This window comes from Hypanus sabinus, unplaced genomic scaffold (assembly GCF_030144855.1).
Source record: "Hypanus sabinus isolate sHypSab1 unplaced genomic scaffold, sHypSab1.hap1 scaffold_353, whole genome shotgun sequence".
Lineage (NCBI taxonomy): Eukaryota > Metazoa > Chordata > Chondrichthyes > Myliobatiformes > Dasyatidae > Hypanus > Hypanus sabinus.
The window spans coordinates 265736-292377 of NW_026781254.1; the positions used below are offsets into that span (position 1 = coordinate 265736).

General features: G+C 44.7%; 1 protein-coding gene and 1 non-coding gene across 2 annotated transcripts in view; one reads left to right on the forward strand and one right to left on the reverse strand.

The window, feature by feature from the left end:
• The window catches only part of LOC132388575 (NACHT, LRR and PYD domains-containing protein 3-like), a 141411-nt gene that overhangs the window by 21738 nt on the left and 93031 nt on the right, over window positions 1-26642 (forward strand). The gene's annotated exons all lie outside the window — the stretch shown is intronic.
• Window positions 7144-7237, reverse strand: trnai-uau (transfer RNA isoleucine (anticodon UAU)). Its single transcript has 2 exons — window positions 7200-7237; window positions 7144-7179 (listed from the first exon to the last, which is right to left on the reverse strand). It is a non-coding gene; the product is annotated as a tRNA-Ile (tRNA).

Below are 26642 nucleotides of genomic sequence, written 5' to 3' on the forward strand. Positions count from 1 at the left end.
CCAGGACACTAACTAACCCCAGCCCGGTTCAGGTGAAGCCCGTCTCGCCGGAACAGTTCTCTCCTGTCCCAGTACTGGTGCCAGTGTCCCAAGAAGCAAAACCCACTTCTCCCACACCAGTCTTTGAGCCACGCGTTTATCTCCCTAATTTTATTTAACCTAGCCAAATTTGCTCGTGGCTCAATTAATAATCCAGAGATTATTACCCTTGAGGTTCTGCTTTTCAATTTGACCCCGAGCTGCTCATATTCATGTAACAGAACCTTCTTCCTTGTCCTATCTATGTCATTAGTACCGACGTGTACTAAGACAACTGGATCCTCGCCCTCACACTGCAAGTTTCTCTCCAGCCCAGAAGAGATGTCCTTAACCCTGGCACCGGGCAGGCAACATAGCCTTCGGGACTCTCGCAAGATAATAGGATACTCATTGGAACTATAGACCAGTGAGTCTTTCATCAGTAGTGGGTAAACTATTATAGAGGATTATTAAAGATGGAATTCGTGAGTATTTGGAGAAACGTAGTTTGGCTCCGAAGAGACAACGTGTTGTCCTATATGAGCCAGGTTCAATTATTTGAATAGTCTATGTAGGTGTATTAATTCCGAGAGTCAGGGGGCATGGGATCTAGGTAATCCTTCGTTGATTCAGAATTGACTTCCGAACAGAAGGCCGGTGATGTAGTAGATAGAGTGAATTCTGGCTGGAATACAGCGGGCAGCCGCGTCCCGCTAAGAGGATGGACATTTTGGGACATTTTACAACTTTTGGACTCTGCAGTTACAGTGCTCCGAGAAATAGAGCTGAGGGAAATAATCGATTTATTCTGACCACCCAGCAGCAGCTGGATAATTTATGGAATTAGGGCTGATGACGTAAGAAAATCGCTGAGCTATTGACTACACTGCCACTTTATCTATTTACTTGTTACAGGGCAGATGCTACAATGACCTCAAAACAATCTTTTCCAATGGAGACCTACAACTTAAAACCACCATTTAATAGAGTTCAGAGCAGCTTCTGGTGCTCATTAAAATAACCAGCCTTCTAGAATAACAATTCCAAATTCCCAATTCAATTCCCAATGCATCGAAATCGTGGTTTTATCATATCGGGTGTAGATACGCTGAAACTTCGATCCATTTAACCCTGAATCCAGAGGGCCGGTGTGAAATCCGAGTCTCCCTCTGAATTAATAATAAAGAAACATACAAAACTACACAAACTAAAAATACAGCGAGGGTAAAGCAAACACCCGTGCACATACTTGTCTCCCTTCAAAACCATCACAGGCAATTGGAGAATACAGAACAAACAACTTCCTCAGCCTCAGCACGTATTCTGTAGAAGAGATGGGAGCGTGCGATGTGGAGAGCTGAGGCTCACATACACCAGCACTTCACAGAATTTCGGAATGATATGCATCCTCCGAATTTCGCATCAGTTCCTGGAAATCACTTCTCGCAAGACGACACAAATTTTGTTGCCACGTGTATGGTGAAAAAGAAGATTAATTCAATCATCCCCCCAACACAAACTAAAGAAACACACAACTGACATAAAGCCATTCATTGCCATAATCTTTCTCTCTCTCTTTCAATTGACATCACTTATGTCCAAACCGCATGCTGTATTTCAAATCTGCAATGCATTCATATTTTCAAAATATCGCAGAAAATGGCATGGTCTTATTTGTTCAACAGTTACCTAACATCTGTAATGGCAATCATGCAAGTTTTAATAAAGCCTTTCGACTCCAGGACAAAGAGACGCCGAAAGTAATGTGCCCCCGAGTTAATATTCAACACAATTAAAACACGACGTCTCCTCAACTGCAAGCCGTCAAAGGCTGCCAAGGTTTTTGACCTTAAAATTCTGTCCAAGGATTGGATTCGGGATAAATGAACCCTTTGTTGTATAGTATCGGGGCGAATGATTCCCATTACCACAGCCGAAGCAACAGATTTGTTCCCTGTACTGGGACCACTTTCACACCCACCTCCAGACCTGAACTATTGTCTCTACCGCCTTTCTTAAGGTATATTCAGCAGTGTCTGCACTCTGCCGACCCTCTGAATGAAGAAGTTTGTCCTCATGTTTCCCTTGAACTTTTCACATGTAACACCCTAGCTTGCCCCAGGCTCGCTCAGCTCGCTTCCGTCTGGGGGAGCAGCCTTCGGCTCCACCATACTGGATAATCAGCTTGTTTGAGTGCTGTGTGACGTCCCCAAACCCGCCAATTAACAGATAGTACGCCATGTGCGATGAAATGATTACACTTCTTAGAGATTACTAAAACTAAGTGTTTAATAAAGATGCAGTATATAAGAAGGAAAAGAAAATAAAGAAAAGGAACCTATTTATCAAAGTCCAAACCACTTCGTGCACAACCTTTGGAGCTCAATGACCGAAGTCTTCTAGCCACCAGTTGATCCCCTCAGACCTCCTCGACTCGCAGCTCAGGACCACCCGCAGTGATCAACCAAATCCCCTCCCCCCGGCACGTCTGTCTTCTTCTGCTCTCCTCGCCAAATCTCCTGGCCTGGGACACCCGCTCGGGGTCCGTTCCGTCGCCCAGTTTACAGCATCGCGTCCTCTCTCTCTCATCCCCTCGCGCCGACTCCCCAAAAGCCCGCCAACACTAGCTTACAGACCCAGAAGAAAGAACAACATTAATCCCCATTGGTTAACAAAGGAACACCATTCTCGTTATCAGTAAATTTTAACCCAAACAAGCATCCAGTACTCTCTCATAACAAAGAAGCATTCCTCCTTTTAACAAAACTAAGAAGCCATTTTGATTAACATTCGCTGTAACAAAGAAAAAGAAGAAACCCCTTTACACTCTTCCCGCACCAAATAAAATTCATGTCCTCATGACTGTTAAATAACTCGACCACTCTTCCTGCCAACACACACCCTAACCCAGGCGCAAACAGTGACATTGCTCCCCAAACAGTAAACCTGACGCCCTGTCCCTCAGGCGCTACTTAGGTCAACTTATCTGGGAGTTCCCTAACCCTCCAAGACCTCCGTACCCCCTCACCTAAATCCTCCAGGCTCAGACACAACTGGAAATACCTCGGGTCCGCTTGCAAACTCCTCTCTCAACCGGTAGACTTTACAAATATATTTGGACTCTGCAGTCACAGTGTTCTGAGAAACAGGGCTAAGGGAAATAACCGATTTAATCTGACTACCCGGCAACAGCTGGAAATTTAATGGAAGTAGGGGTGACGACGTAAGCAAGTCGCTGAACTATTGACTGCACCGCCAGAGGAAACCACCGCTCAGAAACAGTATCTACAGCCCGTCAGGTCAGTCAGGAATTATTTCAACTGCCTACTCTCATCCACTGCACCCGGACCGCGGCCATCCATACACCCAATACGACTCCAGTCATCTCTTAATCATTGACATCGAAATCTCAATGACCTCTCTGCGATATGGAGACCCGCCGGTGCTCATCCTCACTTCCCGGCCCAAAACACCCGAACCGACTGTGTGGCCTCCCGGGGATACGGCAAGCTTCTGTCTCAGGCGCTGAGGGAGTGGGATGAGAGGGCACGTCACGGGACTGTGTACAGACATGCTTCGAACCCCTTTCGGGCACATGATGGGTAGAAGTCGAGTTTCGGATCTTCGTCTCGCATTCAGCTTCCCGGGAGATGGAAGGCTTTTACCGGAGGGTGTGGGACCCTCCAGACTGCCAGAGGGCTCTAGTTTCCTCTGCTCCGGCGAGAGGAAGGAGTGGTAGCCCCTACAGAGACAATGATAACGTCCTGAGGCCAGCGGCGTCGAACGAAGGCGATGGAAGGTTGGACATTTATCTGACATCGGATTGGCTGATGCATGGAGACAGCGGCGGCCGGGAACATGTGGGTTGCGGGTGGGGTGGGGAATCCCAGATTCCCGGCACTTCTGGGGTGCGCGGGATTCCGTGCTGCTGCGCTCAAAGGAAGTGTGGCGTGAGGGGGAGCTCCTCGATGGAGAGGATGAAGCTCGCTGTATGGTCTTAAATTAGTTCGAAGAGTCACTTTAACTATTTATGGAATAACACGACAGAGGACTTGTGTAAAACATAATAATGATAATATATAATTCAGATTCACTCTGTTCCAGCAGCATCCTTTTAGAAACAGGAAACACACACTATTCCCGCAGTCCTGCGTCAGTCCTCAAAATAATCCGCCAAACACGTGTCAGACCCAAAGTATTCCCAAGGCACCATGATTGTCCCACAGCCTCGTGACAGTCTCAAAACTAGCACCACCTCCTTGATCATGACCCACAGCCCCTGTCAGTCCCCAAATTGATCACACTATCCCGCTCTCCGCACAGCTCGTGTCAGTCACGGAACTAATCGCACCGTCCCATTCTTTTTCCACAGCTCGTCAGTCAAAGAACTAATCACACTGTCCCACTCTTTCCCCACAGTGCGTGTCGATTCCCAATCTAATCACACTGCCTCACTCTCTCCCCACAACCCATGTCAATCCCCAGATTAATCCCACATCTCGGTTCTCTTCCCACAGGCCCACCTCAGTCCCCAGACTAATTGCACTGCCGCTCTCTCTCCACCCATCTCCGCCCTTGTCAGTCTGCAAATTAAGCACGAATTCTCACTACCTCCTGACAGACCCTGTCAGTCCTCGTAACATGTGGGTCCACTATTACCCCACAACTCTGTCTGGAAACGGACCTGAATTCAGAAACGGTTGTGCTCCGGGAAATACACGACGGAAATGTGGAGGTATGGTAGGCGGCAATTGCATGGGCTCCTGGGTTGATTTGTCTGATTGAGGCAGGGAAAGGATGGTAGGGTAAAGGTCCCATGAGTGACAAGAGATGTAGATCATCTCATCAAGAGGTAAACGAAGCTGATTTAAGGTTTCGGAAGCAAGGATCAGACAGGACTGTAGAGAGTTACATTTCAACCAGAGACGAACTGAAGAATAGGAATCTAGAGAGCTGGAAATGTCTTTGGAAAGACTGAGCAATGAAGATTAATGAAAGCCCCATGGCATTCTAGATTTATGAGAAGAAGAGGATGATTGCAGTGAGGGGAGGAATGGTCAGGGATAGAAGATGAAACATGAGTCTGGAATCGGGGAGTTGGGGTAAGACATTAATGAAGACTTTACTTCAGCATTTACCACCGAGAGGGTTCTTGACGTTGGTGAAGGCGTTAAATGGATGGCGAAATTTTGAAAAAAAAAATCAGGATAGATTAGTCCTCCTGTGGTCGGGAAATATCCAAGGTCACAGCGCGAAACGAGGGAAGAAATTGCCGCTCCCTTGGCGATGATCGTTGTGTTATCACTGGCCACAGAAGGGCTGCCAGAAGATTGGAGCTTGGAAAATATTATTCCGTTGTTCAAGAAAGGGAGTGGCGATAACTCTGGAAGTTGTAGTCTAGTGAGTCTTACTTCAGTGGTGGGAATCTTTGGAGGAAGTTTCTTTTTTGGAAGGATTTAGAAGAATTTGGAGAAGCGTATCCTGATTCGGGAGTCAGCCTGGCTTTGTGAGGAGCAACTCATGCTTCCCGAGACTGACCGAATTCTGTGATGTGACACAAGTGTGAACTGAATCACTTTAGAAGAACGAACTTAAAGGCAGAATACAGGGTTAATAGCAATATTGTCAGCAGTGTAGTAGAAGAGGGGGATGATGGGTTCCACATCCAAAGATTTCGCAAAGCTTCTCTGCGAAGAAGGGTCTCGGCCGAAACGTCGACTGTACGTCTCCCTGTAGATGCTGCCTGACCTGCTGCGTTCCACCAGCATTTTGTGTGTGTGTTGCTTGAATTTCCGGCATCTGCAGATTTCCTCGTGTCTGCTAAGATAAGTTGGTTTCTTGATAATTTTGTTAAGGAGGCGTATTGGGTGTTGCCTTCATTAGTCAGGGGCTTGAGTTAAAGCGCCGCGAGGTATTGTAACTCTAAAATAGTTACAATAGCCTCCTTATAGAAAGGATGTGAAAAGTTTACAGAGGCTGCAGAGGATGTTTACCAAGGGGCTGAGTGGATAAGACATTCCGGACATTCTCTTGGGAGATTGGGAGGTTGAGAGCTGACTTGATAGAGTTTAACAAGATACGTCTCTACCGAAAGAAGTATAAGTTGCGTCTTCCCACCGCCAGCCTAGGGCGAGATGTAGCACTTCCATAGCACCCTCCCCAACTCAGGGTCACGTGGGGCCATGGGAGCAGGTGATAGATGGTCGTATGTGCTGCTGATGCCGGTCACATATGCTGCTTATGTCATCACTGACACAAGGAACAAAATCGCTGAAGAGTATTGACGACGGCTGGAATCAGCTGTCTTGTAAAGGTACTTTCTAGGAGAAGGCAATAGTCAGTGCAAGTGGTTTAGATGGGACATCCGGGTGGGTTTCTTAAATTAATATGAATATTGTCAAATCAAGTCAGGTCTAGTCACTTTTTAGTGTCATTTCGACCATAACTGTTGGTACAGTACACAGTAAAAACGGCACAGCGTTTTCCAGGACCATAGTGTTACATGAAGCAAAACAAAAACTACACTGAACTACGTAAAAACAACACAAAAACTACACTAGTCTACATACCTACCCAGGACTGCATAAAGTGCTCAAAACAGTGCAGGCAGTACAATAAATAATAAGAGATTTAGTGCTTTTAACGATCTCTACGGAGGAGCCGTCAATGTTCAGCGGGAAGTGGTCGCTCTGTGCCCTCCTGAAGTTAACGACCATCTCTTTTGGGTTTTTTGTTCAGACTCAGAGACAGGTCGTTCGCTCTGCACCAGTCCGTTAGCCGCTGCACCTCCTCTCGGTAAGCTGACTCGTTGTTCTTGCTGATGAGACCCACCACGGCCGTGTCATCGGCGAACTTGATGATGTGATTCGAACTGTGTGTTGCAGCACAGTCGTGGGTCAGCAGAGTGAACAACAGTGGACTGAGCACAAAACCCTGGGTGTAAACTCACACTCTCCTTCTCAGATCAAAATCAAAGCTGCATCGATTCGAAGTTAAATACAAATAATAAGCAGGGTGTCTCAGAGGGGTGTCTCAGAGGTACAAATCAATTGTAAGATTCCAGTGGAATGCTCAGCTTGAGAGACGCCTAGTCACCCGGGCATTGCAACCATTAAAAATCACGAGTGCTCTAAGTGAGGCTCGAACTCACAGCCTCGGCATTTCTCCGCCGCGTACTGCCATATAAGTACCGCGCGCTAACCGATTGCGCCACTAGAGCCCAGTGCTGCAAAGACGTGTTTTTTTTTTCCATGGAAAGAAAATCTAGAAGAAAATTACAGATATCATAGTGCATAGAGCCAAAAAATCTATACAACCCGTGAAAAGGCCGTTCGGCCCACAATGTATTGTCATTCCAGCTAAAAATCAAATCAAATGCACTCAAACTCTTATCCCTCCTTCCTACCCTGTCCATATCCCTCGATCTTCCTTACATCCGAGTGCATATCGAGTCAACAAATGTGCACATCAAATACCACCTATAAATTTGCTGATAATGCAAACATTGTTGGTCGAATCTCAAATGGAGACGAGAGGGCGAACAGAGGTGAGATATGTCAACTAGTTGAGTGGTCTCGCAGCAACAGGCTTGCACTGAACGTCAGAAAGACGAAAAAGCATATTGTGTACTTTAGGAAGGAGAGAGATACCAATCCTCATAGAGGGACCAGAAGTGGAGAGAGTAAGCAGTTTCAAGTTCCTGGGTGTTAAGATCTCTGAGGACTTAACCTGGTCCCAACATGTCGATGCAGTTATAAAGAAGGCAAAACAGCGACTATACAGTACTTCATTAGGAGATTAACGAATAGACTCAAACAACTTCTGGAGAGCATTCTGACAGGCTGCGTCACTGTCTGGTATGCGGGGGGGGGAGGTGGGCGAGGAGTTGCTACTCTACCGGCTGGGGAGATGGGGAGCCTTATGATCATGCCGATGTAAGCAGAGAGCTATGGATGGTGGAGAACAAGTGAGCACTCAGTACTCAGTAGGCGAACTTTTACAGACTTTCCATGAGCGAGGGTGGCAGGCGACAATTGCAGTCTGATTCTTAAGGGAACAGCGGCATCCAACCATTTTCCGGCGGAATGTCATGTTGAGACTTGGATGGCGGTCTTTGTTATGTTGGAAAAATGATGCTGGAGCTCTTCCCTGGTTGGGAACTGAAGGGTACTTCATCCTCTCTTGAATCTTTCTCTGTGCGTTTGTTACTCTGTGTGTCCAGACGCCACGTTAGGGCTGAACACTTGAATTTTCATTATAGTTGATTATCCGCTCGCAGTGCTTCATTTTCATAGGCAGATCATGTGAACTTTCACCTAACTTTTGCACTCGAGGTCCCTCCAATAATATATCATCAATGCCGTTAAATCTGGGACACCAAGTGAGAGGTTGCTAGTTACCGACCCACTGGCTAATGGATCATGACAGTCAGTCTGCCTTGCTATATCGGTCCTGTAAGACTGAGAAAATAATCATTTCCCAAACTCCCCAAGTGTTTTCCATTGATAATCTCCTTGTGAATTCCGCTCCATCAAATTCGCAATATCTGACACAGCAGCATATATTTAGAGGGGCAAACAGACAAAAACAGACAGCAGAAGGCACGCAGCAGGACAGACGAATAGATAGATGGATAGATAGATAGATAGATAGATAGATAGATAGATAGATAGAGAGTTAGATAGAAACAGACAGACAGTTAAGCAGACCAGAAAGACAAATAATCTACAAATCAGCAAAGAAGTACGAGACACGAGGCAAGAACTACAAATAAGAAATGTGTGTGTGTGTGTGTGTGTGTGTGTGCGTGTGTATAAATATCAGCATTGTAGATAATTACTCAGGGATGGATGTTCTTACTCAGGGATGAAGATTCTTACTCGAGGATGGAGAATCTTACTTAGGGATGGATATCCCTACTCAGCGTGGCTTAATCGGATGCGAGGAAGGGACAGAGCATCGCCAGAGAAGCAGCGAGAGGGCAGTTCGGCCGGTGTAAAAACAAACGGCGTCGCAATTCATTCCCGATCCTTGCCAGCCGGTCAGGTGGATGATCAGATGTCCTCTTCGCTCTGCCTCGCGATGCCAGTGGAGACCGCCGCAGGCGGGGAACATCGATCGAAGTTCAGTGGAGTGAGCTTCACCAGAGAACGCAGGATCAACCACGTGGTCCGTACACAGGGATTCCGGAGACCGGGTGATTTTTTTTTCTGATGTAGAAGCGACATTATTGTGAACAACGAAAATGCAGTAGCATGGGTCGCAGAGTGGTAACGAAATCTCTGCGTCAAATGCCTACATCTGAAGACACTCAACACCTTCCGTTAACGAATGCGAAAACATACAGATCCAATAAACCTGTCCCTCCATATTAGATGCACCTGATATGGACAAGTAGTTACCACTACTCAACACCAGAATGTCTCTAATATTTTTTAAACTTCCGTATGAAACACGTCTTCCTCCGTTTCGAAAATTGAACTTTAGATTCGCCGCTGATATCTGAAATGTTTCATGTTCGGCAACTTCCTGGTGCAATCCTTCTGCAGCGGTTTCAGTGCAATCACAACGAAACTTTATGATGCTCTTATTAGACCATAATTATACGTCACTGCGTCATGACCTTTCCGGTTTGTGAGGGCAGGTATTCGGAATGTGTTGAAATGCAGTCTACCCAGTCCCTACCCTCATTCCTGTTTGAAATCCCATTTCCTTACCCTTCTCTATATCAGCAAACAAGAACCCTGTCATTCTTTGTCAATATCCCAACCCGACACATCCATGGAAGGTAATGACCTCAATAGTGACCCCTGTCTGTCCATCGATGACCATTTGCCAGTATCTCATCTGCTTTTATAGCACGGCGTCGTTCGACAATTGCAGTTCAACCTATAAGAGCACTCGCACATTTTCAGACCTGATTCACCTGCCATTACAGCATGAAGCTAATGTCCCCAGCTTATTCCATTCCATGGATCGGTCACGGGCATTCGGTAATGTAGGACCCGTTTTTTGTCAGTGTACATCACGTGACAGGTGTTGTTCCAAGGTCTGAAAAGAAAAAAAAACATAGAGTCGTCCAGTGAACCAGACTCTGCAGAAAGAGAAACAAGCTAACGATCACCCTCGGACTGAGGTCAAGAGTAAATGTGTCCATTTTCAACATGGAGGTTGTGGGGCTGTGAAAGATAAAGTCGACCACGGCACGTGAAACACTGGCTGCTCTTTAGGGTTTTATCGCACGAGGACGAGAAAGGAACATGGGCATCACCATGGAAAATAAGAGCGGGCAGTTCAGCCGGTGTAAGAGATTTGTGGTTCCATACTAGATCATGACGCAATCTGTCAGATATTCTCCAGTATACACCCATAGATGTTAATCTGAGTTTTAGATGGCATCATAAATTTGCACAAACTGACATAGCATGGGTTGTAAAAGCTGGTAAACGTTTCCAGGGCACTGCTAACAAATACTGCTCCACTAAGCCTCTACACTAACAATTCCAGTCGATATTTAGGTAATCATAGCCGAGCTGCAAACTACTCTGGTGTTCTGGTAATTTCCATAAGCTGGCTACATTTAATTATTTCCCTTCTGCTCGCATTTCAAACATCTTTGGAAATTGAAGCGCCTAACATCTCAAAGTCCCCCCTTATCAACTCTCCAGTTACATCTCTAAAGCTGCCCAGAGGGAGGGAGGTGATTGATGGTGTCGGTGAATTCCAGTGTCAGTGTTGCACAGGGTGGAGTACAGTGCTGGGTGTGCAAAGTTCGTCGTGGTCACTTCACAGTGTTCCGAGTTGTACAGGTCTGTGTCCTGGCTTTGAAAATCTGGATATTGTAAAGTTCGTTGTCCACGCAATCAGCTGCCGAATATTCTTGTAAAGGCAAGTATGCAGGACATGTTTATATATAACCATATAACAATTACAGCACGGAAACAGGCCATCTCGGCCCTTCTAATCCGTACCGAACGGTAATCTGATCTAGTCCCACTGACGGGCACTCAGCCCATAACCTTCCATTCCTTTCCTGTCCATATACCTATCCAATTTTACTTTAAATGATAGCACCGAACCTGCCTCTACCACTTCTACTGGAAGCTCGTTGCATACAGCTACCACTCACTGAGTAAAGATATTCCATCTCGAGTTATCCTTAAACTTTTGCCCCCTAATTCTCAACTCATGTTCTCTTGTTTTTGAATCTCCCCTACTCTCAGAGGAAAAAGCCTATTCACGTCAACTCTATCTATCCCCCTCATAATTTTAAATACCTCTGTCAGGTCCCCCTTCCACCTTCTATGCTCCAAAAAATAAAGACCTAACTTGTTTAACCGTTTCCTGTAACTTAGGTGCTGAAACCCAGGGAACATTCTGGTAAATCCTTTCTGTATTCTCTCTATTTTGTTGACATCCTTCCTATAATTCAGTGACCAGGACTGTACACAATAATCCAAATTCGGCCTTACCAATGCCTTGTACAATTTTAACATTACATCCCAACTCCTATATGCTCTGATTTATAAAGGCCAACATACCAAAAGCTTTCTTCATCACCCTGTCCGCATGAGATTCCACCTTCAGGGAACCATGGTCCATTATTCCTAGTTCACTCTGTTCTGCTGCTTTCTTCAATGCCTTACCATTACCATGTATGTCCTATTTGGATTATTTCTACCAAAATATAGCACCTCACACTTATCAGCATTGAACTCCATTTGCCATCGTTCAGCCCTCTCTTCTAACTGGCCTAAATCTCTCTTCAACCTTTGAAAACCTACTTCAATATCCACAACGCCACCTACCTTAGTATCGTATGATGGTTACAGCCTCCTCTTTCTCAACCCGCCGAGTTGCAGCAGAGTTTGCTTTCTGATTATCCAACTCCCGGCTGTTCCGTGCTTGAGCTACACTGGTCAGTGTCCATGCAGTCCAGAGTTGGTTAGTACAAGTCTGTTTTCTTACATCGTTGCAGGTCGTTTGTGTACTCAGTGGGATGAGCATGAGAGGCAGTGAATTCACTGTGAAATGTTCATGTCTTTATTTCTACAGCAAATGATATGTGCCTGAAATATGAGTCTTCACAGAGCAGTGTTGCGTTTATTGGGGTCTGTGTTCCTCCATTCTGGTGCCCCAACAGTACTGAGCTGGTGAGGTTCTTATATCAGTGGTACAGCACAAAACTGAGATTATCCAGCTCGGTGTCATCAGTGTTATATTTTGATCAATCTCTGTCGTTGTATTCTAGTTTGTATTGGCATCTACAAACACTAGGAGGAGATGTTCTCTGGCAGCTCCGTGTGCTTGGAATGCAGTGTCATTGCTTTTAGAGAAGCACAAACTAATCTTGTACAACGTTCCCACTGTCCCATTCCTACAGTTCGGCAGGTTAATTCTCCTGAAGGACCTGACCACTTTCGCTCTGAACGCTCTAATCTGTTGTTCCCACTACCCGAGCAGGAAGTGTCCCAGATGAGAACGGCAGTCAGGATAGAAATAACAATTTCGTCACATGCCCACCGGACTTCAAATCATGGACCAATAAACATTAACCAGTACAGTACTGTGTGTGTGATGCCAATGATGACAATTAAAGCTGCATATATGTCTGCATGTGGTCCGGGTCCCCCACAGTTATGCTTTTTAATCGAACACCACCTCCTCCGTAGTTTCAACGCGTCTGAGAATATCACCATACACACGTCCTGATCTCATTCTCCCTCTGTCTGTCTGTGTCGCTCTTCCTCGCGTGCTCTCCCTGTCGTGCTGTCTCTCGCGATGCTTCTCTCTTTTCCCCTCTCTCCGATATCTCATTTGCAACCTCTTTCTCTCTCTCTCTCTCTCTCTCCCTCTGTCTCTTTCCCCCCCCCATCTCTCTCTCTCCTCTCCCATATTTATTTTTCTCTCTTACAGTTAAAAAGTACAGGCAATTTTCCTCTATCTTAATCTGTAAAACAGTAAATACCTTTTGCTGGAAGATAGTTGAACGACCTACAGGTAAAGAAAGAGGAGAAAACAAGAGTGCAAGAGTGAAAGAAAGCGCGAGTTATTACAGGAGCAGGAGTGGTTCATACTGACGAAAACTCCCTGTCCAGGATCAGGCAGTTTTGTCAGAACTGGGAGGCTGAGGGTGACAGATCCGCCTGAAAATTATAAAGGTGGGAGGTGAGGTGCAAAGGCGATTTCGGCGTAAATTTGTAAAGAGTCAACATCTCGGGATGGCACCATTAATCTAGACTCTAATTTGGTCTGCGCTGTTTGTTTTGTAACTCTGCTTATCACATTGTTTCACTTTACTCACAAGGCGGGTTATAGAATAGGGAGCAGGAAGACAGCTGAATTGTATCATTCATTCCTGACGATCCATGAGATTGAACACACGATTCCGTGGCTATTTCACCGGATTATTTAGTTGCTCCCGGAATTTGCTTTGGGTCAGGACATAAATGCACGTATCAGAACAGGAACCGAGAATCTGCAGCATTCCGGATGTTTTTCCTGTGATGTAACAGGGATCAGTAACAGGATAAGCAAAGCTCTTTGAAATCTGTCGATAGGTATAAAATACCACTTGTGTCACCCACAACAAAATATAACTGACGGTTATGCTGAAGCGCAAAACGATGGATTTATGTCGTTTCTTTATTTCCTGGTTCTTGTTATTCTCTCCACTCTTTTGTCCACGGAGCCCTCTGCGGGCTCGACTGGCCGCTAGAACGCCTGAAAGCCAGCATATTGAACAGCAACCTCAGAAAGAATGGGGCACAAGGTGTAAAAATGTGCTGAAATATCGGAACTGTCGCCCATGAGCGAGAGTTTTTGCAGCTCGGTGTAAGAACACGATACCAGGGAACACCATTATTATTATTTTATGCCCCGATATAAAGTACCAGTGGACAGTCTCCAAACAGGCCAGCACGCTCACTGTCCCGACAACCACAGCCGCCGTTCTCCCGTTGCGATATTTTGTTTTCAGCTTCTCACAACAAATAGCCACAAATCGATCGACGGTGAAAGCGACAGTCAGCCAGACAGAGGTCGCAGTGCTCACAAAAATCAATCAGAAACGGAGGTTACTCACAGGAATGATGGAGGAAAATATAACCAAGGAGTCCACGTCAGCAGCGAATCCGTGATAACGACCAGGAGATCGGCCGCTGCCATTCCCACCAAATAGCAAGTGACACATTTGGAGAGGCCGTACTTTCCCCGGGACAGGATTAAGTTCCTGGTCATTCCCATCAAGTTCGCTGGAAGAGAGACTGGGAAAAACACGTTGAGAAAATACATAGCAGAAACCAATTCAGCAGTTTGAGGGGATCCTGTAATATTTCCGCTTTATTGTCGCAATTAGCAGTGAAAGTGTCAGGAAAGAGCGCAGAGCTGCCAGAGACAGAAGAGGATTTTACACCGACATGGAGTCATAATGATGCGTATACCAATTCCGAAATCTGAAGTGGCAGAGGAAAACTAAAACCCAGATAACACCCTCCTCGGGGTCAATATGTTTTTTACCACCACCTTCCGCATCACGTTGGATGAACTTAGTAATCATGTGATGTGGGACCTTCACAACATACCGACTGAGATGAGCCCCCGCTCAGCCCCTCTTGCCCTGGTCCTGGGAGCGTGATGAGGTGGTGATGCCGAGACTCCACTCATCCACTGAGGTTTATCCCGGGAACTTTACCTTCATCACCCAGCCCCGCATCGGTCAAACCTTCACCTGGATCGATAGCCGGTGTCTATAATTGTTTTACATCATTCCAGGGCACGGGAAGCGGCCCTTCCACCTGTTGTGTTCTTGCAGACAGAGAAGGTTAAACCGAGTAATCGCACCTTCGGGACACTGCTCCATCTGTCTGAGTAGATCCACCTTTCACCCGTTCAGACAAGGCAGTGAGATCCAGATCTCTCACAGCCTCTCGTTCTGGGTGGCCATCGTTGTGTTTATTTTTCATTGAATCCATGCCACTGTTCCGACTTGCCGAAGCGCAGCCGGTGTTTCCGGATATATAACCCCATTAATGCGAGAAATAAGCCTTTTTCCATTTATCTGGGCTTCTGAAAATTTTGTAAATTCAGTTAAGCCTTCCTTCAACAGGTGTGGCATATCACCCACACAGATCAATACATTACAGCAGCACACCGAAGTGATATAAAGTAAAACAGTAACATGGTGTAACAGATCATTATGGGTTACAGAGAGAGTGCAGTGAACATCGAGTTAGACTGTGAGATCAATAGTCCAACTTATCACCGGGGAACATTCAATGTGCTTACAACAGCAGCCTGGAAGATTTCCTGGAGCTTGGTGCTATGTGTTTTCAATGTTATTTTAAAATCTTCGAACCGGCTGAGAAGAGAGAATAGTGAGGGTCATGAGGATCTTTGATGCTGCCCGCTTTACTGATGCAATGGGAAGTGCAGTCACAGACCAGGGAGGGGAGTCTGGTTTCTGTCATGTCCTCAGCGGTGCCCACAGTTTCCTGCAGTTCCTTGCAGTCAAGGGTAGAGCGGTAGACTTCTGAAGGCGTTATGTATCCGGATGGGATACTTTCTGTGGCGCTTTGATAAGGTTTGGGGAGGGGCAATGTGCCTAAGCCAAAGTCATTGTTGTTTGATCTAGGCTTGTCATTTTAGAACCTTTTTCTATCGTATTATTCAGTGCCCGTGTACTGCTGAATGACCACCAGTGACTGTCCTTGATCCCTCAGCCACATCGTTCCATCTCCTCATTCACTCACATCTTGTGCAACCTCTCTCCAGCCCGTGTGTACCCACCTCAATGATGTACAGTATATCAGCAATGTTTCCTGTCACCTTTGTCTTCATTGGGAAGTATTATTTTACACATTTAATCTCAATAAGTTTTTCAGGATTCTTTTTTTCTGTTAGTTAAATGTATTTTGAATGCAACACCCGGTAAGGTAAGAAGTACGATCTAGGGTATGGCAGGAAAGATTCTCGCATGGATAGACCACTAGTCGTTTGGCAGGAGACGAGGAGTGGGAATAAAGCGAGCCTTTACTGTTCGGCTGCCGGTGACTAGTGGTGTTCCACAGGGGTCTGTGACGGGACCGATTATTTTTGCCTTATATGTCAATGATTTGGATGATGGAATTGATGGTTGGAGTAATGTTTGCAGAGGATATGAAGGGTGGTGGAGGGCAGGTAGTTTTCTGGAGAAGGATTTAGGTCAGATTAGGAGGACGCGGAAAGTTGTGGCAAATGAAATAAAGTGTCGGGAATGGTATGGTCATTTACATTGTTGGAAGAAATGAACTGGTTCACTAGTTTTTAAATGGACAGAAAATGCAAACAACTGAGACACAAAGGAGATATTGCACAGGATTTCATAGAGGTTAATTTGCACATTGTATCAGTGGTGAGGAAGCAAATGCAATGTTAACATTCATTTCAGGAGGACCAGAATATAAAAACAAGAAAGTAATGTTGACATTTCATAAAACACCGGTGAGGACTCACTTGGAATATTGTGAACAGTTCTGCACCGCTTATCTTAGACTGAATGTGCTGAAACGGGTGATGTGGCAAATGAGGTTCACGAAAATGATTCCACGCTTCAGAGGCTTGTCAGATAAAGAGCGTCTGATGAATCTGGGTCAATTAATCGCTGGAATTCAGAAGACTGAGGGGTGCCCTAATTGATCATATCAAATAGTGAAAAGCCTTGATAGAGTGGATGTGGAAAGGGTGTTTCCTCTGGTGGAAGCGTCGAAGACCAGAGGTCACAGCTTCAGTAAAGAGGGGCGCCCCTTTAGAAAGGTGATGAGCCGGAATCTCTTTAATCAGAGTGGGGAATCTGTGGATTTCCTTGCCGCAGGCAGCTGTGGGGGACGCTTGTATGTAGATTTAAGGTGGAGGTATCGGGAGGAAGGCAGAGGATTGGGGACAGGCAGAAAATTGAGGCCGAAGAAAAATGTATCAGTCGCGATAAAATGACGGATCACACTCGATGGTCCAAATGACCTAATTCTCCTCCTATATCTATGGTCTTAAAGGGTGAAAGCAGCCATTACAGTTTTTAGTTTCACGGTTACAAAATGTCTGCAGCATTAACATTTGTCACAATGAAGCTCACAGCATATGATGTTGTTTGTTATTTCTTTTTTTAGGTTATTTTCGGTTCATTAGTTTGAAAATATTTCTTGCGTTTGTAGTTTTTTTAAACATTAGCTTGGAATGATTTGTGTTTTCTGGGAAATGGACTTACGTAGAATGCTCAGTTAAGATTTATTCCCCTACGGCGCAGAAACAGTCCTTTCAGCCCATCTAGTCCGTCACATTCTCTGTCTTGCCTCATCCACCTGCACGCAAACCATAGCCTCAATACTTCTCGCAACGATTTATCCACGCAGACTTCTCTTAGATACTGCAATTGAACCCGCATCTACCAGTTCCGCTGGGAGCTGCTTCCACATTCGCCCCTCCCACTGAGTGAAATAGTTCCCACTCTGATTCCCCTTAAATATTTCACGTCACCGTAAATTCATGACCTTACTAAAACTCAGGGGCAAATACCTACATGCATTCCATAGAACCAGAGAACATTACAGCACAGAAACAGGCCTTTTGGCCCTTCTTGGCTGTGCCGAACCATTTTTCTGCTTCGTCCCACTGACGTGAACCTGGGCCATATCCCTCCAAACCCCTCTCATCCAGATACCTGTCCAAGTTTTTCTTAAAAGTCAAAAGTGAGCCTGCATTCACCACTTCATCTGGTAGTTCATTCCACATTCCCACCCCCTCTCTGAGTGAAGAAGCCCCCTTAAAGTTTCCTTTATACTTTTCCCCCTTCACCCTTAACCCATGACCTCGTTTTTTTTTTCCCCTGGCCTCAATGGAAAAAGCTTGCTTGCATTCATTCTATCTATACCCATCATAATTTCATACACCTCTATCAAATCACTCCTCATTCTCCTACCCTCCAGGGAATAAAGTCCTAACCTATTCAACCTTTCTCTATTACTCAGTTACTCAAGTCCTGGCAATATCCTTGTAAACCCTCTCTGCACTCTTTCAACCTTATTAATATCCTTCCTGTAATTAGGTGACCAAAACTGCTCACAACAAATTCAGTCTTACCAATGTTTTGTACAACCTCACCATTACATTCCAACTCTTACACTCTATACTTTGATTTATAAAGGCCAATGTACCAAAAACTCTCTTTACAACCCTATCTAATTGAGACGCCACTTTTTGTGAATTATGTATCTGTACTCCCAGATCCCTCTATTCTACTGCACTCCTCAGTGTCCTACTATTTACCTGGTATGTTCTACCTTGGTTTGACCTTCCGAAGAGCAACATCTCACACCTGTCAGTATTAAACTTCATTTGCCATTTTTTTCTGCCCATTCCTCCTTCAACCTATATTCACCCTATATCCAGCCTGTATCCCACCACCTCAATGATATATATCAACCATCTTGTTCAGACTGTGTCCAGCCTGTATCCCATCAACTCAATGATATATATCAACCATCTTCTTCAACCTCTATCCAGTCTGTATCCCAGCACCCTGAGGATATATACATCGACCATCCTGTTCAAACTCTGTCCAACCTGTATCCAATCGTTGAGTGCTAGATAACAGCAATCTTGTTCAAGCTCTGTCCAGTCGTATCCCATCAACTCACTGATATATCTGCAATATTTATTCTAACATTTGTTTTCACTGTAAATTACTTTCTGCTTCGTTTTCCCTCACCGAGTCTTCCAGGAACTTTTTGTTTTGTTTTGTTCTGTTTTTCTCTAGAACCACCAGAAGGTTAATTGAATGTAGCTCCAAACAGGGCTAAATTAGCCATTACAACTTTTGTCTCACAGTTACAAATTGGCTGTACTGTTCATCCTTGTCACAATGAAACTCACAGCTGCTATTGGAGTTTGTTATTTCCCTTTTCGTTTATTTTCAGTTCCTCAGCTTTTTAGTTTTTTTTTCATTTGTGGCTTCTCAAGACATTACCATGAAATGATTTCATTCTTCTGGAAAATGGATTTGCATGGAACGCTCAATTTAGATACATTGTCCTATAGCACAGAAACAGGCCTTTCAGCCCATCTAGTCCGTCTCATTCCCTGATTGTCCACATCCACCTGCACCTAGACTATTCTCATCCATAACACTTTCATCCAGGTACTGTACATATAAACACTGCTCTTAAATGCTGCAATTCAATCTGCAGCTACCACCTCAGCTGCGAGATGGTTCAATACAACCCTTGGTTAATCAGAGGGTGCATGATATTAAAAAGTGTAGGAACCCTAGCAGTGATCTGCGCTGACTTTCCTATGTACCATTTACTCAAGTTCAAATCTGTTCATCCTACCCCTGCCATCATTTCCTTAAATACCAGCAACAGCTGTGTAATTTCCTTTGCTTTCTTACACGATTATTAAAACCTTTGTTCAAGTAGCTGATCAGCTGTCCACATAACTCTGCAAATCCGGATTTATAGTGTATTCTACAACGCTTACGTCCCGGTTCCTCTGACCATGCCCTGATTTATTATGTTTAATATTCCTGGAGCTCTCTGTACGACGCTTTCGAACTCTAGTGCCACATTCGAGGGATTCTGGATCTGTATTCCCATGTCAATTTATTTTGTCACACAGCGCAGACCTTTCCCATTCACTGTGTAAGTCATGTCCTGGTTTCCCCTGTCAGATTGCAACAGCCCACTGTTGTCCGCATTAAATGCCCTCTTCTAGATTTGACCCAACTTCCCAGCTGGTCCGGAGCACTGAGCAACTTTGGTAGCGTTTCTCACTGTCTCCTACATCCCCATCTCGGTATAATCCACAGATTTGCTCGTCGAGATTGTCGCATTTCACCTTTCATCTGAATCATTAATATCAATACCAAGAAACCTGTCCCTTTCCCTGCAGTACCCCGCAGGTCACATATCTCTATTCAGCCCAGATGGACAATAGTCTGCAAGCATTCTCTGGCTTCTTCCCGTAACTCATCCTGAATGCTACGCACCTTACAGTTGGACCAGCCTCCCATACAGAATGTTATCAAACACCGTGTTAACGTCAATATAAGCAAAGACCCCCCCACATTCACTTCATCAAGCTTCTTGATAATTTCTTCAAAAACTTCCATAATTTGATTAGATAGGGCCTGCTCGGTTGACTATCCCTTTCTATCTTTCATATCCCATTCCTTGTTATCCCTTCCAATAACTTAGCCAGGCCTGATGTCAGTTCCACTTCTTATTTCCCGAACCTTTCCAACACAAATAAAAACATTTAGCTCTCCTCTGGTCGGCTGGCACATCATCTGTAGCTATGACCATTTTATATGTCTCTGGTAGCATTCGCGCAGTTTCAATGCTGGCATCCCAAATGCTTCCAGGGAATATGTTGTCAGGAGCTGGAGATTTATCCATCCCAATTCAGACCAAGACAGCAGGGACCTGTTTTTTAAACAGGATACAATCCATAACTTGACTAACGTTTAATCATTTCTTTCCCCTCTATATCTGTCTCCCAAGTACATGCAGACCCAGAGAAAACATTGAAGATCTCCGCCATTTCTTTTGGCTCCATGCATATATGAACAAGCAGATCTTCAGAAGATCATTTGTCCAGTTTATGAGGCAGTAAGGAAACAACGGGTTTTCTCAAATAATTATACTGCCACCAAATAGTTTGTTATTTTTTTTTGAAAATATGCTCAATTACAGTAGTTGTTTATAATAATGATTTATGGAATGAAACCCTTAATGTATATGGAGCATTTACTGTCCCTGGACCTGTTCTCAAAGGGATGATGGGACACACTAGGAGGGGGAAACTCATTGAAACGTAGTAAATACTGATGACTCCGTACAGTGTGTGGATAAAGATATTTTCTTCAGGAGATGTGTGTTTGAACAGAGAACAAAACCTCACAGACCACTGATATGTATCTACAAATCTTCTCCTCCATCATTCTATCCAGTAGCAGGGTCAGAAGCTTCCTTGTAATATCAACTGTACTTTTACGTTATTCGAAGCTACAAAAAATTGTTAGCATTTTTAATTACTTAACTAAGCAAAGAAGGAAATTTCTTTCTGTAATATATATTGTGTAAATAACAGATAACCGAGTTTTGAAGCAGTATGGACGAGCATCCAATTTACTGATATCACGTATCGGGTTAAAAATAACCAGCAGAAATGGACACACCTGGAGTCTGAGTCTTCCGTTATAAACTCTATATTTTAGTAACTACGTGAATAAAGTAAGATAAACTACGTGAATAAAGTCATATAAAACGAGAAAAAGTAAACAGGTTAGCAGAGTTTATGGGCATATATAGGTGAGTAAATAAGCTTCCCCAGCTCAGGTGATTAGGTGATACAGTCTCACGGTGGGATGGTAAGTAATCAGTTCAGTTCTGGTATTTGGTTTGAGTAGAGTTGGAGAGTTAGGGTGTTGGTTTATCTTTCAATGCCGATGTCGATCATCCACGTCGTCTTCTTGCTTCCGAAACTTATTTAAAAGTCACCAACTTGTGACCACAAAAAGGGTATGTCGTCTTCTTGGTGGAGTTATCAACCCCAGACCAGGGTTAAACACACCGATAGCACAGCACCGGTCACCCCTTTGTCCACACTGTGAGCAAAAACCCACCCTTGTCGTGGGTACCCAAAGCCCACCGGTGTTCCCCTTGCCTCTGGAGTCGACTGTCTCCTGTGGTGTGTCTTGTGTGTCTCCGGTGTGTGTCTGATTAAAAAGTCAACTGACCTTGTATGTATCTCCAAGTGCTGAACACAAGCTGTCCATCACGTAACTCCGCCTTTCAGTTTCCAAGGCAACTCACAGACTTTCTTTCTCCCTGCTGCTGAATTATCAAACAAGCTGTTCGCTCTCTTTCTTGTTTAAAGGAACAGTCCACTTTAGAATAATCCTTCAGATCTCGTCACAATCTAAACAGAGCTACAAGGTCTGTGATATAATCGCATATTCTTAAGGAAGTTTTGTTGTCAGATTCTGAGCTGACGGCGAAAATTGTAAAATTTTGCAAAATTTCATGGACGTACATGTATGTGTAAGTCACGTGAGCCCTCTCCCCGCTCCCATTTTACCGTCAGATCTGCCTTGTTTCCGAGGCTCCGCCCCCAGCTCTGTTGACATAAATTACAGTCCGGACTTCCCTTCAGTTCTGTATTGAAGCTGGTCGGTGGCGGCAGCGGGTCGTCTGTAGGATCCGGATTAGGAGACGACCATCAATCCAAGAGTCGGGAATCCGGGGGAGGCTTCACTGTCCGGGCGTGAAAACAAGTTCTCATCGGTGAGTACTGAGGCTGGTCCCCAGTGTGGACGTCTGATGTAAGGTAATGCACCCAGTTAACTTCCCCGATCCGGCGGCCTCTCTGCGCTTGCTGGACAGAACCTGCCGGGGTCGGTCTGTGTTGTGGGACCTTCACAACATACCGACTGAGATGAGCCGCCGCTCAGCCCCTCTTGCGCTGGTCCTGGGAGCGAGATGGGGTGGTGATACCGAGGCTGCACTCATCCATTGAGGTTCATCCCGGGAACATTACCTTAATCACACGGCCCCGCATCGGGTCCAAACCTCACCTGGATCGATAGCCGGTGTCTACAATTGTTTTACTTCATTCCAGGGCGCGGGAAGCGGCCCTTCCACCTGTTGTGTTCTTGCAGACAGAGAAGGTTAAACCGAGTAATCGCACCTTCGGGACACTGCTCCATCTGTCTGAGTAGATCCATCTTTCACCCGTTCAGACAAGGCAGTGAGATCCAGATCTCTCACGGCCTCTCGTTCTGGGTGGCCATCGTTGTGTTTATTTTTCATTGAATCCATGCCACTGTTCCGACTTGCCGAAGCACAGTCAGTGTTTTCTGTTTTATAACCCCATTAAATGCGACAAATAAGCCTTTTCCAGTTATCCGAGCTTCTCAAAAGTGTACAGTGTACACCGAGTTAGACTGGAAGATCAAGAGTCCAACTTATCACCGGGGAACATTCAATGTGCTTACAACAGCAGCCTGGACGGTTTCCTGGAGCCTGGTGCTATGTGTTTTCCATGTTATTTTAAATCTTCGACCTGCTTGAGAAGAGAGAATAGCGAGGGTTATGAGGATCTTTGATGTTGCCTGCTTTACTGATGCAATGGGAAGTGCAGTCACAGACCAGGGAGGGGAGTCTGGTTTCTGTCATGTCCTCAGCGGTGCCCACAGTTTTCTGCAGTTCCTTGCAGTCAAGGGTAGAGCGGTAGCCTTATGAAGGCGTTATGTATCCGGATGGGATACTTTCTGTGGCGCTTTGATAAGGTTTGGGGAGGGGCAAAGTACCTATGCCAAAGTTATTGTTGTTTGATCTAGGTTTCTCATTTTAGGATCTTTTTCTATCGTATTATTCAGTCCCCGTGTATCGTTGAATGACCACCAGTGACTGTCCTTGATCCCTCACCCACATGGCTCCATCTCCTCATTGACTCACATCTTGTCAAACTCTCTCCAGCCCGTGTGTACCCTCCTGCATGATGTACAGTATATCAGTAAAGTTTCCTGTAACAATTGACTTCATTGTGAAGTATTATCCTGCACCTTCTATCTCATTGAGATTTCCAGGAATCGCCTGTTGTTAGTTAGAACTACCAGAGGTTGAATTGAATGCAACATCTGGTAAGGTGGGAGTTACAAGCTACGAGCCCAGGGTGTGGCAGGAAAGATTCTAGCATTTGTAGAGCAGTCGTTGGTAGGCAGGAGACAAGGAGTGGGAATAAAGCGAGCCATTACTGCTCGGCTGCCTGTGACTAGCGGGTTCCACTGGGGTCTGTGACGGGATCGATTCTTTTTACCTTATATGTCAATGATTTGGATGACGAAATTGATGGTTGTTGCAATGATTGCAGATGATATGAAGAGAGGTGAAGGGGCACATAATTTTTGGAGAAGGACTTCGGACAGTTTAGGAGGACACGCAACTGTGGCAAATGCAATAGAGTGTCTGGAAGGGTTTGGTCACTTACTTCGGTTGAAGAAATGAAGTGGTTTACTTGCTATTAAATGGAGAGAAAATACAAACAACTGAGGTGCAAAGGGACTTGCGAGAGATTGCACAGGATCCCATAAAGGTTAATTTGCAGATTGGGTCAGTGGTGAGGAAGCAAATGCAATGCTAACATTTATTTCAAGAGGACTAGAATATAAAAGCAAGAATGTAATGTTGAGATTTCATAAAGCCCCGGTGAGGACTCACTTGGAATATTGTGAACAGTTCTGATCGGTTTATCTTTGATTGGATGTGCTCAAACAGGCGATGGTTTAAAGAATATTCACGAAAATTGTTCCAGGCTTCAGCGGCTTGTCAGATAAAAAGCGTCTGATGACTCTGGGTCAATTAATCACTGGAATTCAGAAGACTGAGCGGTGCCCTAATTGATCATATCAAATGGTGAAAAGTCTTGATAGAGCGGATGTGGAAAGGGTGCTTCCTCTGGTGGAAGAGTATAAGTCCAGAGGTCACAGCTTCAGTAAAGAGGGGCGCCCTTTTAGAATGGAGATGAAGCGGAATCTCTTTAATCAGAGTGGTGAATCTGTGGATTTCCTTGCCGCAGGCAGCTGCGGAGGCCGTTTGTATGTAGACTTAAGGTGGAGGTATCGGGAGAAAGGCAGAAGTTTGGGGAAATGCAGAAGATTGGGGCCGAAGAAAAACGTCACGATAAAATGACGGAGCAGACTCAATGGCCCAAATGGCCCAATTCTCCTCCTATATCTATGCTCTTAGTGAAAGCAGCCATTACAGTTTTTAGTTTCACCGTTACAAAATGGCTGCAGCATTAACATTTGTCACAATGAAGCTCACAGCATGTGATGTTGTTTGTTATTTCTTTTTTAGGTTATTTTAGGTTCATTAGGGTTCTGACTTGGATGATCAGCCATGCTCATAGTGAATGGCGGTGCAAGGCTGTACCCAATCCAATTCCAATGTTCGGCGTTCAGTGACGCTTTTCTGCACCCCGCTTTTGGAGGTCAAGGTTATTCAAGTTACTGTCACCTTTCTGTCGGATTTGATCAGTCTAGTCTAGTCAATCTCCCTGATCTCTCCCATTAACGAGGCGTTTTCACCCTCAGAACTGCTGCTCACTGGATTTTCTTTCGTTTTGTTTTCGCACCATTCGCTGTAAACCGAGCGGATTGTGCATGAAAATCCAAGGAGATGATCAGTTTCCGTAATGCTCATGCTACCCTGTCTGGCACCAGATATCATTCCACGGTCAAGGTCAATTAGACCAAATTTATCCCAGATACGGATGTTTCGCCTGAACAACAACTGAACACCTTGAACATATCTGCATATTTTATCCTTTGAGTTGCTGCCACGCGATTAACAGATTCCCATTAAAGAGCGGCTGTACAGGTGTACCTAATAACACGGCCATTTAGTGCATTTACCATTTAGACGGGCCCTCACCTATCCCGAATTTGAATATGGGTGAGATTTGGTGCTGATTTTTGTGATTTTCCTGTTTCCAACAACAGGTTGACGCTGACCAGGCAGCTTGGGGTAATCTGGAGAGAGAAACTGTCACTGTTCCTTCTGAACTGCGCCGGTGTGCGGCTGCACTGTAATTAAAATGCTCATTGCGGAGCCTTTGTTGCAGTGCAGATGGATTAAAATGTAGCTGGACAAAAGGTTCATGAAATCTGAGAGTTTTTCTTTGTTGCGCTATAACTTATTATATCCTTCCATTAAAGATAAAGACAAAAGTATATATTTTTTGTCAGTCCATTCTAAATATTCATAGCTGTGCTTTACAGAAACACACAATCTAAGATGTTGTGCTTTTTTCAGGCCGTGTGAAAACTTCCGACTCAGAGCAATGGTTGATCCACGCAGCGGCAAAAATACTAATTAGTGGGAACGCTGGAGATTGGACCATGATAGACTCAATGCATATTAATCACGATTGAATATGATACTTTACTGTGCTTCATTATGATACTTTATTTTGGTATCTTATTTTATATTATTAGCTAGCTTGCCTTCATATTTCACCTTTTCTCTGCTTATTCATTTTTAATTGCCTTCTTTTGATTATTAAAAGCTACCCGATTCACTAGCTTCAACTATTTTTTCTATCTAGGATGTCACCTTAAATCAGGATGTAGATAGTCCGACAATAGCAGGAGCTGTACTGAAACTGATGTTGGGTAATAATGCTCGCTAGATACCCGACCATTTGGTGGGTGAATGCTTAAGCAGAACTCCTTAAGAGAGCAATAGAGAAGGAAAGTGTAGACTTTGTGGGAGAGTAAAGAATTGGATTAGGGTAAATTACGAATTCACTAAGCAAGAACTACTGAGAGTTACTGGGAGACAACTGCTTCTGGCAAGTCCACATCTGACATGTGGAGGGTGTTTAAAGTCCATCGGCACGGAGCATAGGACGGGTATATTCAAGTATGAAGAAATGACGAGATTGGCAGCGTCAGAGACCCTTAAATATCATGGGAAGTGATGAATTTAGTCAATCAAGAAAAGGAAAAGTATGCAAAGCTTAGGAAGGTCGAATCAAACAAAGACCTCGAGAATGTGTGCGAGGTCCTTAATAAGTAGCTTACACCAAGG